We start from the raw sequence: 19,837 nt of genomic DNA, 5'->3' as shown, positions 1-19,837 counted from the left end.
TTATTGATGTTAACCTGATGTTATGAATGCTGAGAAATTTTGTGCCGTGTTTACCTGATGACTCTCAGATTTTTATTTCTTCCCTGAAAGTTAGAGGACTAATCAACTCTTCAGGAAAGAATAAATACAATAGAGGAATCTTGCTAATCCTGGATGAATAGAAATAGGTTGATTGGTGAAGGATAATTAAGAGCCTACCTTGTAACTCCAAGGATTCTTTTGCATAAAATTTTTTGTTTGATACACAAGGAACTTCCATTATACCCATTACCCAGATTCTAACAATTGTTTTTGTTCTGCCCCACTTGGATTTATTCTGTAGGTCTCTTTATTTGTATATGTATACATACATTTATTTCTGAAACCATTTGACAATAATTTGGAGAAGTGTGTTCCTTTACCCCTAAAAATTTTAGGGTATACTGCCCAAGAGCAAGAACACTCACTCACATAACCCCTGCATAGTTCCCACAGTCAGGAAATTTAACATTGATACCAGAATGTTATGGACTGAATGTTTGTGTCTTCCTCTCCCAATTTATACGTTGAAGCCCTAACTTCCCAATGTGATGATATTTGGAGATGGGGCACTTGGGCAGTAATTAGGGTTAGATAAGGTCATGAGAGTGAGGTCCTAGCCTGATGGGATTAGTGCTCTTTAAGAAGAGACACCAGAAAGACTTTTCTCTACCTTCCTCCCCCACCTTGTGTGCACATAGTGAGAATGTAGCTGTCTACAACAAAAAAAGAGAATTTTTGCTAGAAACTGACCATGATGGCACCCTAATCTTGGACTTCCAGGCTCTAGAATTGTGGGAAAGTAAATTTCTGTTGTTTAAGCTACCAGTCTATGGTATTTTGTTATGACACCCCAAGCAGACTAAGATACTAATCCCTAGTCTATATTCAAAATTTGTCAATTGTTCCAATAAAGTCTTACATGGCTCTTTCATTTTCCTCAGTTCAGGAATAACGTAGGATCAAACATTATATTTGGTTGTCATGTTGCTTTAATCTTTACTGTAATCTTGCCTCTGACTCTCTGACTTTAAGGGCCTGGACATTTTTGAAGAGTACAGATCAATTACTTTAAAGAATGTCTGATGTTCTCTCATGGTTAAATTCAAATTATTTGTTCTGGCATGGAAGTGATGGCTTGTCTTTCTCTGCACCATATCTGGAGGTATTTGATACTGCTGGTTCCAATGCTGATGATGTTTACTTTGTTATCCACCAGGTTTCTCCAGTGAAAAGTTGCTATTTGTCTCTGTAATTAATACAGAATTTGTTTGGAGATACTTGCTATGTGAATATCTGGGTTCTTCAAAATTTTACTCACCAGGTATAGCACTGATTTCTTTAGTTGATGATTTTCTAACTCTATCATTCCTTCTACATTTTTTGGTTATCATTCTGCTGTAAAGAAGACTGGCTTTCTCTTCTCTCTCCATTTGTCTGGTTTTTTAAATTTAAATAAGAACAGACTCATGAATTCTTATCTTATATAACGGGTTGCGATTACTACTATTGTTATTGTTTTTATTACATTTTGAGGCTCAAATTTTTCCCAAATCTGCCTAGCAGAAGCTCATTCAGGCTGCTCCCATGTCACTTTGACATGCTCTGTCACTCTTCGGGCATTTTCTTATGTTCTGCTACAATAAGATGCTTCAGGTCTATCTTGTTCTTTCCTGTTCCAGTTCTAGAATCAGCCATTTCTCCAAAAAGCCCTGACCCTGGCTCCTGGTGTGCTCTTTGCTTAGGTGCAGCTTTGCTTCAAGGTTTCTCAGCACACAGAGGTATGTACATTCACGTGTGCCTGCACAAGCGTGCACACACACACACAATTAATTTCTTTCTTCAACATTATTTAAAAATTAAGCATTAATGAATTCTTTCCTCATTTTCTTTCTTATCTCCTTTCATTTTTTCCTTTTCTCTTCTGGTTACCTTTCTTTATCTTTCTCCCTCTCCTTTTCCTCTTTCTTTATATTTTCCCATGTCTTCTTGCTTATAATCAAGAGAAAATATTCTCTGAATTTTCCAGACAGGGAAATCATGTACATCTCTCATTTCTTCAAGAAAAAAAGGGGGATAGATAGAAGAGATGCTATAGACAGGAAGTGGCCCAGGAAGAGAACAGACCTACCAGCCTTCAGCAGCAGGCTGTGGCCCACCAAGCCCCTTGCTCTCTATCAAAAAAATAGGATGTTGTTGCTGGCAACTGCCCTTGTAGCATCTCTTGGTCTGGACATAATCACTTACAAGAAGTCAGAGAAACCCAGACTTTAATGTTAACAGCATCCTGAACCTTAGTCTCCCAACAGTTAAACATAACCATAAAACAACAACAACTTTGCAGTTTGAAGAAATTTTACCAGACACTTTGTTTTAAGATCCTTAAGTAAAAGTTTCTTTCATAAATGAGCAGTACTACCAAAGAAGCAAAATATTTAGAGATTCATAACTTGACGCAAAGTATTTTTCTACTTTTACTTCCTAGTTAAAGATCTAATTTAACCGGGTAATTTATTTTCTTTTTCATACAATGGTAGGTCCTGACTAACTGGTGTGAATATAAAATATACATATCTGGTACAAATGTAGGACTCACAAATTTCTGGTACAAATTCAGGGCTCGCAAAACTAAACTTTTTAAATCCAGTACACTTTTCTAGAATATTACAGAGTTTATCTTGGTTGATTTGTCTGCCTTATTCTTGGCCTTATGGCTTTTACAAGTTAAAGATTCACAAAATTTTAGTCTGACGGATACTTCAAAATTATGCAGTCCTACCTTATCACCCTATACTCACTTCTAAAGGAATTATTTATTATGACAATTTTAAAAAGAAGAGACTATTTAGAATTCTGCATCATTTTCAACTAGATCTTTTCAGTGCCTATCATAAGGTTATAAGCCACATAGCTTTAAAATATTTTAATCAAACATTTGGTTAGTTCATTTATTGAATACTGACCATGTGCCAGGAGCTGTGTAGACGCTGTGGATACAGCATGGTGTGGACAGTATGTGGTGCATGGAGAACAGACAGTAGAAGATCATGGACAGAAACAGACACTGGTTAGGAGGCTACTGCAAGCATAGCCTAAGCAAAAGGTCATTGTGACATGGACTGGAATAACAGATAAGGTGGTGGGTTAGATTTAGATATATTTTGTTAGAACTCACAGAATATACTATTGGATAGGATGTGGAATATAAGAAAAAGAAAGAAGTCAAAGATGACTTCAGGATTGTATTTGTTTTTTAGCCCGAAAAACTGGAAGAATAAAGTTCTTTCACTTTGGGGAAAATAGATTTGGGGTGGGAAAGAAGTCAAGTGTGTTTGTGGGCATGATAATTTTGAGATGAATATTCTATTTCAAAGCAGAGATGCATGAGTATTTCAAGTAAAAAACTTAGGTGGAGTTCAATGCAGGGATAGGGACTAGAGAAGTTATCAGCTTACAGCATCAGGCTAAGACCCAAAGGTGTATTTTTAGCTGACATTTACTGAAGTCTTAATTCCAGCTATTGTTCTGAGAGCCTTACATGCCTTGATTCATTTAGCTTGCGCAGCAATCCAGCCCAACCAGGTAAATACTATTATTATCATTATTATCATTATTATTTACAAACGAATAAACCAAGAGCAAAGAGAGACTGTGTAATGTATCCCAAGTTTCATAGTGAGTAAATGTCAAAGCGGAATTTGAACCTCAGCTATCTGAATCCACAGTCTTGTTCTTAACCAACTAAAGGTTAGGTACTAACATATCTTGGCATTGACTATAAGGCAAAGGAGTTTAGAATATGTGTGAACTTCCAAGATAATAGGTCACACCAGTAATTAGCTGCTTCATTATGATTAAATTGCACACTGGAGATCTGGAAGAATTTAGCAGGTTCCATAGATATCCAATTTATAGCCACAGATTAACTTAGTCACGGGTATTATCAAGCTCATAATGGCTAATCATTTAGATATTGTGCACACCTTGCCCTACTGCCTAAGCACTTTTGTAAAATCTCACTGTCATTTAAGTCTTTCATAATCACCCTTCATCAAGTAGCAGTAAAGAGTGCTACTAAAAGGTTCATTTCATTAACCCCTTGTCTTCTAAACAGACAATTATAGTCTATGTTCATTTCATTCTACATACTAAGAAAGAACTTAGGAACTTTGTGTAGGAATTTCAATTAACTCAAAGGATATTTATTGAGCACCAAATTGAGAGTGGTGAGGTACTTAGTCTTGCGAGACTGCCTTTGCCCCAAGATTTTGTAGGCTAAATACCAAATAGTGCTAATTAATTTCCCTTCTTTGATGAGGACGTATTTCTACTTTTCCTACACAGAGATGACTACCTAACTTCTAGAGCCCTGCTGTGAGATATTGCCTTTGCTGACAGTGCTGGAAGTTTGTATGCATTGTGAGAACAGACTTTCTAGAAATGCTTTTCCAAGTCAAAGAATCATTTGTATAGAGTAGGTCTACAGTAAAAATGAACGTTTGTCCTGTGCTTTAAGTCAGTTTTCAATCAACATGGCCCATGGACCAAATCTCTTGTTTTTGTATGGCCTATGAGCTAAGAATGTTTTTTTCCCATTTTCAAATAGTTGGAAAAAATCAAAAGAATATTTCATAACATGAGAAAATTATATGAAACTCATATTTCAATGTCCATAAATAAAGCTTTATTGGAACACGCTCATCCACTTAAATACAGCTTATGGATACTTTTGTACTCTACAGAAGTTAAGTTGGGTATTTGTGACAGAAATGTTCTGCAAATACTGGTCCTTTACAGAAAAAGTTTTCCAACCCCTGCTCTATATACTTTAAAAAAGAATCAGTCATAACATATTTTAGAATACAGAATATTTATTTTTGTACTGCTCTCCTTGAAAATCATGGCTCCATGTGGCAATGCTTAGTCAAAAGTAAGAGGACCCTCTTATCAATGAGCTAGAAAATAAACAGAACAGCATTGAAGCAAATCAACAAGTTATCATAATTTTTTTTTTTAATTTGATAACTCTCCCTACAGAGGGCCAAATCTGAATTACTGTTTGGCTGCTTTTAAATGACTTTCCACTCTTCCTTTAAGACAGCTCATTTCTATATGTTTTCAATGGAAAATTCCAGGGTTCTATACACATTTATCAGTGCTGGACAGTTTTTGAAGAAGAATGTGGAAAAGAAGGCTTTAAGGTCTAAGAGCCCTTGGACTTAACATAAGCAAGATGATAATTTTTCAACTCATAAGGCTTTGTCCAATCACAACATTTAAAATTCAACCATCTTTTGCCATCCTCACAACTTAAGTTAACAAACTAAGTATATTTATCTTTGGTTTGAAATGAGGAAGCTGAAGTCCAGAGCATCATAGTTGTATAATGGGGGGGGGGGGGGAAGCATCGGGCTTAGGGTCAAAATCTCTGACCTCTTTCCCATTCAACTCTAAGTGAGTGTCCCTTACGCAGAAATGCAAGTGAGAACAATTGACCAGCTAACCTCACTGGGCTGTTGTAAGATTAAATAAGATATATATAAACATGCTCTGAAAACTCTATAAAACACTTTATTTTAAAAAGGAAGAAAAGAGAAAAAAGGCAAGTAACTCTTGGATAATTAGTGGGGTTCACCTGCCTTCTAGCCTTGTGTTCATCCCATTAGCCAAAGCTAGTGGAGGTGAAAATGAAAATAATTTGCTATGGGAGTCTGTGCCTTCGGCCATCAAATGTTTTTGGCTTAGTTAGGATGAATTTCACACCAGAGGGCCTGTGATCCACAATTGCATTGCTCTCATCTGTTTCCTCCAGCAAGTAGAAAGACAAAAGCTTTACACTGACTATATCAAATGCCATCAATTTGAGATTTTGTTTTATAGCATGGCTGCAAAAACCCTGAGTGTCAACACAACAGTGTTCCAGATGCCACTCAATCTATGCATTTTTTAATAAGTTGCAAATTTACTCTCCTGAATAATATAATTGATAAAATCACCATATCTTTGGACTTCAATGAATTGTTTGTATGATGGTGGTGTTCTTCATTACATGCCTGAATGCACTCATTAAGCTCAGAGTGAACCATAAGCATAAAAAAGCACAAAGACAATGTGCCTGAACCAGCAGGAAGCGCACATATCAACCAGGACAGAATCTGGCAGGTTTGCTCTTTGAAGGGAATGTTCCAAGCACTGTATCTAAATTTCATATTCAAGAGGTGATTTAGCTTTTTGCTTTCCAGTGAGGAATGAAAACTACATATCCCTGATTGTAAACATAAACCTGAGAAGATTGTTAAACTGAGAATTTACCTATTTTTCAAGTTATTGACACTTTTTGCCTGCATTGTTTAAAAGCCTAAGCTCATTTTCAAACTCATTTTCCCTCAGGTTGTGTATACCCTTGCCTTCAAACAGCACCATGTTCCAGGGAACTTCTGATGCTTTTTCATTCTTTCCTTGCCATCTAAAGCAAAGGATATGCCCAACTAGCCCGACAAGAGCTCTGCACAAGGCTATGCAGTTTCATTCCTATTGGAAAGACAGTTTCTGAGCCAGATTAGGCTGATGTGAAGGGTTCAAACAAGGGTTCATTTTTCTGGGCTCCCAAGGTTAAAACAAAATATATTCATTAATTAATTTACCAAATATGTATCGAACACTGGATATTCTGGGTTCTGGGGATAAAAAGTGACTAGAATAGACAAAGTTCCTATTCCCATGATCCTCACATTGGTGGAGGTGGGAGAGGAGAGACAAATAATAAACAGCGTATTTACCATAATAGGTTTCTTTATAATATCTTATGTATGCTACAATAGAGTATTATAAAGTGCTAGAAAGATGATAAAGGCGTGGTAAGAGAGCAAAGTGGTAAATGGAGCTGGAAATACTACCTTATATAGAATGCTCTGGTCACCATTAATGTTCTCCAGTACTTCTAATGCTCATCTTCTAGGAACACTGGAGGGTGACATTTCCTCACATTTTAAAACTTGGGTGTGACCATGTGATTTACTTTGGCCAATGAAATATGAGTAGAAATGACATGTCACTGTCAGGCTGAAGAATTTAGGAGCCGCCGTGCAATTCTCTAAAGTGATTCCTCCTATAGCAGGAGGCAAAGCTTTAAGTCTCATGTTGAAATAGTGGCAACTTCTAGTTTCTAGTCTGGCATGTAAAAATCTTGGAAGTCATCACTTCTGTCCCTACAACAAGAAAAAAGCTGAACAAACTAAAAATCGACACTCTTCTTAGATTCAACAGAGCATTGAGATCACAATGAACTGCCCCCAAGATTGAAGAGACAGAGAGGGGGATATTGAGAATTGCAACTTACGGGAGTGGAAACCCACAAGCAGAAACCTCCACCAGAATCAATATCAAGGTAGGAAAACCTAAATGGTAATTGATGGAATTGCCGGAGCATTAATATGGACAAGTTTGAGAGTTAACCCAAGGAGCTCAGTCTTAGGAGAACTCCTGCACTTCAGTGAGCTTCTTACACTGAAGATCAGAGAAAAATTTCCTGGTGCTTTCCAAAGCAGGGAAGGAAAAGGAACCATAATGAAATAAGCCCAGAGCAACCTGTTTTTATTAACAAAGCATGCCCTCAAGAGGAACTATTTTACCAAAGCCTAATTGGCTTAAGTTTTACCAGAACCTAACTGATCTGGAAGAAGGAAAATACCCAACTCCTTCCCCCTCTAGCTTTCCCATGTCAACTAACTAAAGGGGTGAAAGAGTGAGAAGCAGTTGTTAAGATCACAGCCCAGGGGCACAGCACAGGCTCAATTAAATGATCGAAACCGAAGTACAGAACTATAGAATCCTTTCCCTCCTCCCACATCTTATCACAATATCAAGGGGCTCCTGTATAATATAAGTGGATACTATGGAAAGAACTGCATGCCTCAGACCACATTTAGGAAGTTTCTAGGGAAATCCCAAGACAAAAGAGGAGACAAAAACAAGGACACCAAGGAGGAAATTTTAGCCTCTGATATGGATCTCTAAAGCAAACAATAATCATCACCTAACTTTTTTTTTTTTTTTTTTAGTCACCATACAGTACATCATTAGTTTTTGATGTAGTGTTCCATGATTCATTGTTTGCGTATAACACCCAGTGTTCCATGCAATACGTGCCCTCCTTAAGACCCGTCAGGGGGCTAGCACATTCCCCTCCCCCCGCCCCCGCCAAAACCCTCAGTTTGTTTCCCAGAGTACATAGTCTCTTGTGGTTCATTCCCCCTTCTGTTTACCCCCCCCTTCATTCTTCCCTTCCTTTGCCTACCAATCTCCCTGCTATTCCTTGTTCCACAAATGAGTGAAACCATATGATAATTGTCTTTCTCTGCTTGACTTATTTCACTTAGCATAATCTCCTCCAGTCCCATCCATGTTGATGCAAATGTTGGGTAATCATTCTTTCTGATGGCTGAGTGATATTCCATTGTATATATGGACCACATCTTCTTTATCTATTCATCTGTTGAAGGGCATCTTGTCTCCTTCCACAGTTTGGCTATTGTGGACAATGCTGCTATGAACATTGGGGTGCATATGGCCCTTCTCTTCACTATGTCTGTATCTTTGGGGTAAATACCCAGTAGTGTAATTGCTGGGTCATAGGGTAGCTCTATTTTTAACTTTTTGAGAGACCTCCACACCGTTTTTCAAAGTGGCTGTACCAACTTGCATTCCCACCAACAGTGTAAGAGGGTTCCCTTTCTCCACACTCAAATCAAATCCACATTGAGATACCACCTTACACCAGCTAGAATGGCAAAAATCGACAAGGCAAGAAACACCACCTAACTTCTAACCAGATAAACATAAAACCTCACACTAAATAGTGGTCTATTACAGGCATACTAAAAGACAAAAACACAGTTTGAAGAGACAGAGCAAGCATTGGGACAGATACAGACATTGTAGAGATGTGGGAATGTTAGACTAGAATTTAAAGCAAGTATGATGAATATGCTAAGAGTTATACTGGGGAAAATGTACAACATGCATGAAAGGATGGGTGATGTAAGCAGAGATAAAAACTCTAAGAAAGAATCAAAAGGAAATGCTAGAAATCCAAACTAACAGAAATGAAAAATGCCTTTGATATTCTCACCGATGGACTGGGGATACAGCCAAGGAAAGAATCAGTAAACATGAATAAATGTCAGTAGAAACTTCCAAAACTGAAACGCAAAGAGTAAAAGTTATAAAAAAGATAGAACAGAATATTCAAAAACTGTGGAACAATTACCAAAGGTATGACATTTTCATAATAGGACTACCAGAAGGAGAAGGAAGAAACAGAAGAAATATTTCAAGCAATAATGACTGAGAATTTTCCAAAATTAATAATAGACACCAAACCAAAGATCAAGAAATCTCAGGGAATACCAAGCAGAATGAATATATAGATAGAAAATAAATACCTAAGCATATTATATTCAAACTGTAGAAAATCAGAGATGAAGAAAAAAATCTTGAAGGAAGCCAAAGAATAAAACACTTTACCTATAGAGGAGCAAGAATAAGAATTACATTAGACTTCTTTAGAAACCATGCACACAAGAACACAATGAAATGAAATATTTAAAATGTTAAATAAAAAAAAAAAAAACCCAACCATCAATCTAGATCCAACCTGTATCTGGCAAAATTTTCCTTCATAAGTGGAGAAATAAGACATTCTTAGACAAACAAAAATTGAGAATGTTTGTTACCAGTAAACCTGCTTTCCAACAAATATAAAACAGTAATTCTTCAGACAGAAGAAAAATGATAGGTCAGAAACTCAGATCTATATAAAGAAATAGATTCAAGAAGGAATAAATGAAGGTAAAATAATATCTTTTATTTTTCTTACTTTTTTAAAAAAAGATTATATTTATTCATTTTGAGAGAGAGACAGAGACACAGAGAGCACAAGCAGGTGGAGAGACAGAGGGAGAGGGAGAAGCAGACTCCCTGCCAAGCAGGGAGCCCAACATGGGGCTGGATCCCAGGACCTGGAGCTCATGACCCAAGCTGAAGTCAGACACCCAACCATCTGAGCCACCCAGGTGCCCCTATTTTTCTTATTCTTAATTTATCTAACAGATAACAGTTTTTTCAACATAATAATAGCAACAATGTTTTTGGTAATACAGCTTACAGAGAAGCGAAATGAATGACAGAAATTTCATAAGATATGGGAGGGACGAACTGAAAATACTCTGTTATAAGGTACTTGAAGTGATATACTGTTATTTGCAAGTGGATTTGTATTAGCTGTAAATGCATATCGCAAACTTGAGCACTAAAAAAGATTAAAAATAATGCAATTAATATGCTAAGAGAGGGTCACACATTAAAACCGAGAAAGCAGAAAAAGATGGAAGACCAAACAACAACAAAAAAAAAAACCAAAAAAACAAAAAAAAACCCCACTAAAACAAAGAACAAGGACAGTGAATAGAAAATAGTAACAAATATGGGAGATATTGATCCAACTATATCAATAATCACTTCACCCATCAATGCCCTAAATACACCAATTAAAAAACAGAAACTGGGGGCGCCTGGGTGGCACAGCGGTTAAGCGCCTGCCTTCAGCTCAGGGCGTGATCCCGGCGTTATGGGATCGAGCCCCACATCAGGCTCTTCAGCTATGAGCCTGCTTCTTCCTCTCCCGCTCCCCCTGCTTGTGTTCCCTCTCTCGCTGGCTGTCTCTATCTCTGTCAAATAAATAAATAAAAATCTTTAAAATAAAAAAAATTAAAAAAAACCCAGAAACTGACATATAAAATTTTAAAAACCCACAAGATCCAACTATATATTATCTACAAGAAACCTACTTAACATACAATGACACAAACATATAAAAGTAAAGGGATGGAGGGAAGTAAAGGGATAGGATAATATATATATATGCTAATACTAATCAAAAGAAAGCTGAAATACTGGCATTATGAAATGCTGGAATTTCCATCTGCCTGAGTCCCTCATGCTTATGATAAGCAGAACTCTCTTTCTGATCCAAACTAGACATATGGGGGAATGAAAAGCACACTTTTATTTTAAGTCAGTGAGATTTGGGGATTGTTTGTTGGCACAGTAAAGCCTAGCCTATCCTGACTAATCTAGGTAACCAGGGGGTAGATCTCTGATAGGAACCTGAATGATGTGTGACAGGAAGTCTGTGGATATGCTGGGGCAGGAAGCTCCGGGAAGCGGGAACAATAAGAACAGAGGAAGAATCATGCTGGAGAGTTCTGAGAACTCTAAAGAGAACAACATGGTGGCAGTACAGTGAAGAAGGGATAGAATAGAAGATGATACTACAGAAAGTCAGGGCCAAATACCAGAATAGAATCCAAAATCCTTACTCAAGTCATTTTATATTTTCTTCAGTGAGGGAAAGTTTATTAGTTTCCTACATAACAAATTAAGTTTATACTTAAAAAAACACAAATTTAGTATCGTAGAGTTTTTTGTGGGTCAGGAGTCTGGGCATGCCATAGCTGGTTTCTCTGCTCAGTCTTCCCATGCTGCAAGTAAGATACTGGCAGGGGCTATGATCTCATCTAAGGCTTGGGATCCTCTTCCCATCTTATTCAAGATGTTGGCAAAATTCATCTCCTTGTGGTTGCAGGATTGAGGTCTCTAATTTCTTGCTGCATGTCAGCTAGACATTACTCACAGCAACTAGAAGCTACCCATAGCTCTTGGCCAAATGCACACTCCTCCCACTACCTCCCAACTCACAACATGGCAGCTTTCTTTCAGCACATCAGGAAGGCATCTTGCTGACATCAAATCCGTCCGACCTCTGAGAAGACCTAGACCCCTCGAAAGGGCTCATACAATTAGGTCAAACCTAGGTAGGGTTAATTAACTCAGGTCAACCAATTTGGTAACTTAATTGCATCTGAAAAATCTATTTTGCCATATAACATTTCGAGAGTGAAATCCCATCTTTCACATTCAAGGAAGTATTCTTCCAAATAATCACACAGAGTATGTACATGAAGGGGTGGGAATCTCTGGGGCCATCTAAGATTTCTGTCTTCCACAGGGAGCGATTCCATGATTTAGAGCAGCAGAGGAATACAATCTGCTTATGTTTTTTAATGAATCACACTGGATACTGGGTAAGGAATAGTCTATGGTGGGACATGGGTAGAAGCAGGGAGACCAGCAGAAAGTGGTTACAATTGTAAAGGAAAGAGATGATGGTAGCTTGAGTTAAGAGATAGCAAATGAGATGATAACATGAGTTAAAACCAAATATAATTTAGATTATCATTTCTAGCACACATCCACCAAATAACCAGATAGTTCAATAATATATGCTCTAATTTTAGTACCATGCCAAATAAGCAACTATATTTTCAAGTATAATTTTTTTAATGTTAAAATTTTATCAATCATTCTTTGCCTATTGGGCTATGCCATCTCTATCCAAAAAGTAAAGGCTGAAAGGCCAAAACTTAGACATTGTGCATCCCCATGTACCTGGTTCATTTTGACAAGTAACCCAACACATACCGGGAGTCATACAAAATCAGTTCTCCTTTTTCCTTTACCACAGGAATCACAGAAACATTTTTAAACTTTTTAACAGCAGACATCGAGGGAGGATATTGTCAAGTCCTGGTTTCAAAGAAAACCAAATAAAAGTGTGATATTACTAACTATCCAAATGAAAAATCTCTCTCCCCCAGGCTTCCTCCTCCCATGAAAATACAATGGAAGTAGAAAGATCTGGAAGTCTGATGCCAATGAGCTAATGCCTATCAGTAAACAATCTGATAATTCCTAGAGTAAAGAAATCTGTTCACTTAGCCCATAATTGCCCAATATTTGATGATTCTTTTTTTTAACATTATGTCTATTAAAATTTCACATATTATGGGAAATATATTCAAATTATTTGGTTCCATTATGTTTCTTCTGGACATTTTCATTATATGTGTCATGTTTTAGGTACTTATTTAGGTCATATAGACAGTTTGGCTAGAGCTAAAAACAGCTAGAAAGTTTTCTGGAATTGAAGAATTTGTTTAATTCTGAACAGTTAACAAGAGAACTTAGCCCTCCAAGAAGGACAGAATTGAGCCCAATAAAGCTAGAAACAGACACAAATATGTCTACCCAGAATGAAAGGAAGATTTCCATTGGGAAAATGTTCTCATAACTGGGAATTAGCCTTCTTTTTTTGACAGTTAACTACTGTACTTCAAAACATTCTTTTTAGGATAACTGGAATAATTATGGCTCTTGCAACCTTCTAATGGAGAAATGGCTCATGGAGAGAGAAAGATGGAGAGTAAGCAGGCTGAGTGGCCCTACCTAATTAAAACCTGTCATCCAATTAAATACATTTCCAGAAATAGATGAGTCTCAGGCTAGTTTTCTGATAGGGAAATGGTGGTCCAAAGCATTAGTCACACAATGAAATGTTCTTGCTATATTCAGTCACATTTTTTTAATGGAAACAGGACCCCAATTTTTCTATATGCAAATTAAATAGAATATTTATCCTAATACACAGGATATCTCCTAAAAATATGTTACTCCCTTTTCTTGTTGAATACCTTGATGATCTTTATAATACATAAGTACCGAACTATAAATCTAGGCATCAATTATCCATTTTCCCATATTTTCTCCTTTTTGCTATTATAGGAATGACTTTGTCCTCATTCCTCCATCCTAAGACAATACCATACAGTTTGAATTTTTAAACTTCTAAGTCCTGAAAATAACTGTGCTTCAATTTTAGCTTGTCTCACTGTGGCAGCCAAATCAAGTTAAAAATGCATGTACATATAAGTAGCTTTGACATCAAGATATCATTTGGCTATTAAACATTCATAGCACTGTGCTTTTCCAAGCTTTGCCTGTTTATCCATATACCAGACACCAAGATTCAAACTCTGTTGAAAATAAATGTTTTGAAATAATTAATTATCTGCCACTGGCTTCATTCCCACTATAACCTTCATTTCCCCCAAGGTTAATAGGGGCTGCTCCCAAATGCGGGGCCAGGTGATGTTCCTCACCCTCTTGTAGAACCATCCCGCCAACTTACATATTGTCCTAAGCTCAGCTTAGCTTGTCCAAGTGCTTGCTAAGTTTTCTTTGCTGCAAGTGGTACTACCTACAAAGCTCTATCAAAAAGTACGTAGAGGAACTAAAGCTTTTTTCCAAATTTCCAAAGCAACTACCCTTCTTTGTGACTAAAAGAGAAGATACAATGTTAGTTCCACAGAATTTTCTATTTAAGAAAGCAAAATTGAGGCTTTAACTTCCACTTTCTTGAGGGCCTCGCTTTGCAACCAGCCAGCTCCCATGGGTGTTGTGTTGCCTAAAGTTGAATTGGGTATATCTATTTGTACTTGGGAGAGAGGGAGAAGGTTCTCAGTGCGTGGAATGTTATCATTCTTGACTTTCCAGGAAAATGGACTTGTTTTCTGGCTCCATCACAATCACACTCATGTAAAATTCTAAAATGTCTCCACTTAACAGAGAAAGAGCTTATTATATGCCTCTCTCAGTTTTTCTCTTCTCTAGCAGTTAGAAAGGTTCAGAAGAAAAGCAATTTCCCTTACTATAGTTTATATAATACTTGTATTGCTGATCAATCCTGCTTCCAAGAGTTATTAAAGTATGTACCTTGGGAGCAAGTAAAGAATCAAAAATGGAAAATTAGCACATTAACTTAGAAAAGTGGTCATAGTAATTTAGTTATTACTTTGGTGCTGAATAATATATATGCTAAAATATATATTATACATATAATTTATGTAATTGCTTTGCAATGTTTTAACTTTCTGGCCCTTTAGGAGATGAAGTCCCTTACACAAGGAGATGGTATGGCCTTTCTGAAACCTGGGGCACTTAGTACAAACTCTCTTTCAGACCCAAGATGATTCTCTGGCAATACTAAGTTGAACTTCCATGATAAACTGCATGGTGGTTTTGCAACAGTTCACTAAGCAGCACCACAGGTAATAAAGATGGAACCAGTGGCCAAATCACAAGTGACACAAAGATGCTGAATCATTTTAAAACAAATTTGTGGTGTTTTTAACATTTTTCCAGTCACAGTGCTTGGTTTAATTTCCTGAATTCAAACACATTGTGCTGACAATTTCTCAAACCTTGCTCAATTAGTAAATAATCTTATTGAACAACAAATATATTGTTTTCTGTATCTGATGTTCTCGTTTAATGAAGTGTGACATATTATCCAGGTGGTGTTGAGTCTGTGAAGTACAAGGTGATATTTCTCTATTTAGTGGCAAGTGATGTGGCATTAGTGTGATTGTTTATTTGCAACTTTTTAAAAAATCTGAGTAAGATTACTTGCTTGCTTACTCAGGGGTGGTAAGATTGTTTTAAAAACATCCTGATTGTGATTGTATACAACAAAAATTGGGCTTCAATAAGGCATTAAAGTAGGCTCTGCTCAGAAGAGACATTAACGAGAGTCCCATTATGGTCGTTTGGGAAAAATGCCCTCAGTTCTTCTTCATTCTATCCACAGTTTTTGCAATGTAATTGTGCTGTACCCTCCTCCCATAAATGGGCTTTTACCATGTGACTTGCTCTGGCCAATGCATTGCAAACAGAGGCTTGAAATGGGCTTACATATCAGGGATTGTCCTCTTTTCCATGATAAATTTGCATCGACTAGACTAATGGTCCCAGTAAGGAGCATCAAAGTTATGTGGAACAGAGCCAATTCACAGATGCATAAGTAAGCTGTTGAACCATAAAGTGGGAACACCCAAGCACATGAGTAAGCCCAGGTAAATTCAGCAGAGCGCCTAGACTACTCCCGCTGATTCTAGAAAGAAAAACATTAAACGTTCATTGTATGTCACTGAAGTTTTGTGGATACTCATTACACAGAATAATTGTGGCAATAATTGAATGATAGGTCTGTGGATCTCTTTGTCCCTCCACATCCCTTGACAATGTATACCCTAGGTCCCACACTCAGACAGCTTGCAGTCAAACCAGAAAGAAGTGTTATTCAGTAGTGGTCATGTTTCCAGCACTGGGGAGATACACAAGAAAAACAAAGCATGGTTCATGCCCTTAAGAAATTTATAGTCTCATTGAGAAAGAAAATGCACATACTCCAAGAGATAATTCACATATCAGTGTATCTTAACTAGGGGCTTATATCAGTTTTACTGGAGAGCTTTAATCAAAATGTGCATGTTTTTGGTGCCAGTGAGGACTTACTGAATTTAAAAACTCTGGGGGTTTGGCCCAGGGATATATATTTTAGAAAAGCTCCCCAGGGAATTCCAATGCTCTCTCCTGAATAAGAACCAATGGCAAGGGCTAAGTAAAAACACATACTGTATTTGTGCATAAGTGCAATAGAGAGTAAGAGAAAGGCGAAGTCAGCAGAGGCAGCAGTTGTCACAAAAGTCTTAAGAGGTGGAATCTGAATGAGTTCTCAATCACAGGATTTAGGTAAATAGAAAGAGGGGTGGGAATTCAAGCAAAGAGAATATCATAGCTCTAGAAGGAAGATGGGAATTAATATGCATGGATAAAATAGAGATTTATTTATTTACGCATTTAATGATTCACCAAGAACTTCTTCAGCATTTACCATGTGTCAAGCACTAGTCTGAGTTCACAAATATTAACTATCATAGCAACACTATGAGGTAGGCACTTATATTATTCTCACTTCCTAGTACTAGCTGACCAGAGTGGAAGAATTCCTATACTCTCTAGTGAATGGGATTACTATTTGATAGAAAAATACTAAATGTCTAAAATAATTTTTCTTTTCAAAGAAACCTATAGAGAAATACCAAAGTCACTGTCCACTACCTTGAAACTATACATAATAATAATAAAATTATATATTATCATATACCAATATAATAATAGAGTGATTATACTTAATCAGTAATTATCACACACACAGTTATCACTTAATGTGATTAAGCATAATCACATCATTATTATTAGTTTCCTAGGGTACATATAGGTTGCAAAAAGGAAGATGGAAAAAAGGTTAAAAAAGTACCACATTGAATTTGACAGTATTCATCCAAAGTTCAATTGTAATCATTTAAATTTTACTAAAACTATGTATATCACAAATGCTTTGTAGAGTATGTCTTTTCTCTTTAAGTAATAAGAGGTATTTTTTTCCCCTTATAAATAAGCTCTGAGGATCATTCTAACCTTCTGCTTTTCACTCTGGAAATCTCTGTACATGAATACTTACTTATTGCTCTGTTACATCATGTGAAGAAGGTTGCAAATCCAGGCAGGAGTACCTTCTAAGTCCTTTAAGTACAACTAATTGATTTCTATCTGAAAATAAACATAATAATGACAGAATTATAAACTTAGTAGATATAACTTATAAATTTATAGTGCTGGAATGGTCATCTATAAAGAACTACCAGATTGTAAGTAGAATTGTATTTATACTAACTCAACCAGACAGTTCTTTAACTTTTCTCTGAACATTTTCAGGGGAAAAAGTCAGTCAACACAACTGGATTATAAGAGTAATCCAGTCTCTGAGTTTTACATTCAGCTAACAAAATGTTATGGTAAAGAGTAGGTGAATAAGGCTTGCAGTTTACCTCTTGATAACTGGATACTTCAAGATATTTTTTTTTTGATACGTCAAGATTTTTGAAAGCTAATCGAAGTATGCAATGCTAATTTTAAAATTAGCACTAATCATTTTATTCTCTCAGACGGAAAATGCAAATATAAATAAAAGACTATTGGTATCGATTGATTGACTCAAATCTTCTTTGGCTTGTTTGCTTCCAAATCCATTCTTCACCCTTCTTCCGTACTGTGTCACAGGGAGACTGACCCTGCAGACTGTGTTTCGTAGGCCTGTGTGTGCTGGCTTCTGATCTGGTCAAAAGGAGATACTGGTAGCAGACTGGGGGTGAGGGCATGGTGGAAAGAAAGGAGAAATAGGATATTTTACTCTTCCAAGTAGTAGTAGTGGCATGATTGCTGCAGCTTCTATCAGATAGGTACATTAGATGGCCTTGACATCTAAGGCCTGGTAGACTACCTCCTCTCGATTCTTCCTATCGTTTTAAACCTAGGTACAGTAGCTGCTTCCTGCTGCTGCTAATTTTGGGGTTTTCTCCTTTCTCTGTTGGGCTTTTTAGCTCTTCTGTCACCTATGTTACTAATTATCTGTAGTAAATACCCTCTATTTGAAACACTTAGAGTGGTATCTGTTTTCCTGACTAAACTCTGACTGTTAAAAACAAGTAATCTGTTCTCAAAAAGGATCTGAGACAGCTTACAATAAAGACACAGGATCACCAGATGTCCCCCACCAAAAAAAAAAAAAAAAAAAGAAAGAAAGAAAGAAAGAAAGAAAAAGAAAAGAAATTGGAAATCTATCTAAATCAAGAGGTAAATATAGTGGTTAAATAGAGAGACAGAAGGTTTGAAATGTATTAATTAAAATGTTTTCTGTTTGCAATGGGATTTTTCTCTCAGCCATTCTCATCACCATGAACAAACAAAACCATCAACAAAACAAAAAGGCAACCTACTGAAAGGAATAAAATATTTGGAAACGATATATCTGTTAAGAGGTTAATATGCAAAATACAAAAAGAACTTAATATAACTCAACACCAAAAAAAACAAAAAATCCAATTAAAAAAATGGGCAGAGGAAGTGAACTTTTTTTCCAAAAAAGACATAAAGATAGCCAACAGACACATGAAAAGATGCTCAATATCACTAATCGTTAGGGAAATACAAATCAAAACCACAATGAAATATCACCTTACACCTGTCAAAATGGCTTTAGAATCATAAAGACAAGAAATAACAAGTGTTGGTAAGGATGTGGAGAAAAAAAAGGAACCCTAGTACACTGTTGGTAGGAATGTAAATTGGACCAGCCATTGTAGAAAAGAGTATGGAGGTTCCTCAAAAAATTAAAAATAAAATTACCATATGATCCAGTAATTCCACTACTGGGTATTTACCCAAGATAAACAAAAACACTAATTTGAAAAGATATATGCACCCCTATGTTTATTGCAGCATTATTTGTAATAGTCAAGGTATGGAAGAAACACAAGTGCTTGCCCCTCCGTAGATGAATGGATAAAGATACGTACCTCACACACATAAACATATATACAATGGAATATTAGTCACAAAAAAAAAGAATGAGATCTTGTCATTTGCAACAACATGGATGGATCTAGAAAGTATAATGTTAAGTGAAACAAGTCAGTCAGAGAAAGTCAAATACTATATGATTTCACTCATATGTACAATTTGAGAAACAAAACAAATGAACAAATAAAGAAAACAAGACAAAAACCCAGACTCTTAACTATAGAGAACAAACTGATGGTTACCAGAGGGGAGGTAGGTGGGGGAATGGGGAAATAGGAGAAAGGGATTAAAAGTATACTTATCATGATGAGTACCGAATAATGTATAGAACTGTTGAATCATTATATTGTACACCTGAAATTAATATAACATTGTATGTTCATTATACTTCAATTTTTTAGAAAAGGAAAAGAAAAAAAATGTTCTCTTTGCAGTGGGAATTTTTCCCTCAGCCATTTTATTTGCTGAGTCTGAGTAGTGAATATTCCTTGAAAAATATTCAAATAAAATTTTCAGAACAATGTGAAATCGAATACATTGGTGGAGGTTGGGGCTATAGGGCAGTCAGAAAAGCAGATTTTCTAGTACTGGTATTCTAGTTCTGCCTGGGCCAAAGTCTATCACACATGCTTCTATTGTAAACACAGGACAAATACTAGTC

The 19,837-nt window shown here is 36.5% G+C and overlaps 1 long non-coding RNA gene across 2 annotated transcripts in view; it reads right to left on the bottom strand.

The window, feature by feature from the left end:
* LOC123782170 (uncharacterized) overlaps positions 1-19,837 on the bottom strand; it is a 218,955-nt gene that overhangs the window by 8,556 nt on the left and 190,562 nt on the right. For both annotated transcript variants that reach the window (XR_006776927.2, XR_015723759.1), the window contains one exon: positions 17,279-17,367. This is a non-coding gene — a long non-coding RNA (uncharacterized LOC123782170). The remainder of the gene's footprint in view (positions 1-17,278; positions 17,368-19,837) is intronic.

The sequence above is a fragment of the Ursus americanus genome, chromosome 1 (assembly GCF_024610735.1).
Source record: "Ursus americanus isolate L20-20 chromosome 1, mUrsAme1.1.p, whole genome shotgun sequence".
NCBI lineage: Eukaryota > Metazoa > Chordata > Mammalia > Carnivora > Ursidae > Ursus > Ursus americanus.
The sequence above is the reverse complement of the archived record's forward strand: the minus strand, read 5'-3'. Positions and strand labels throughout refer to the sequence as shown.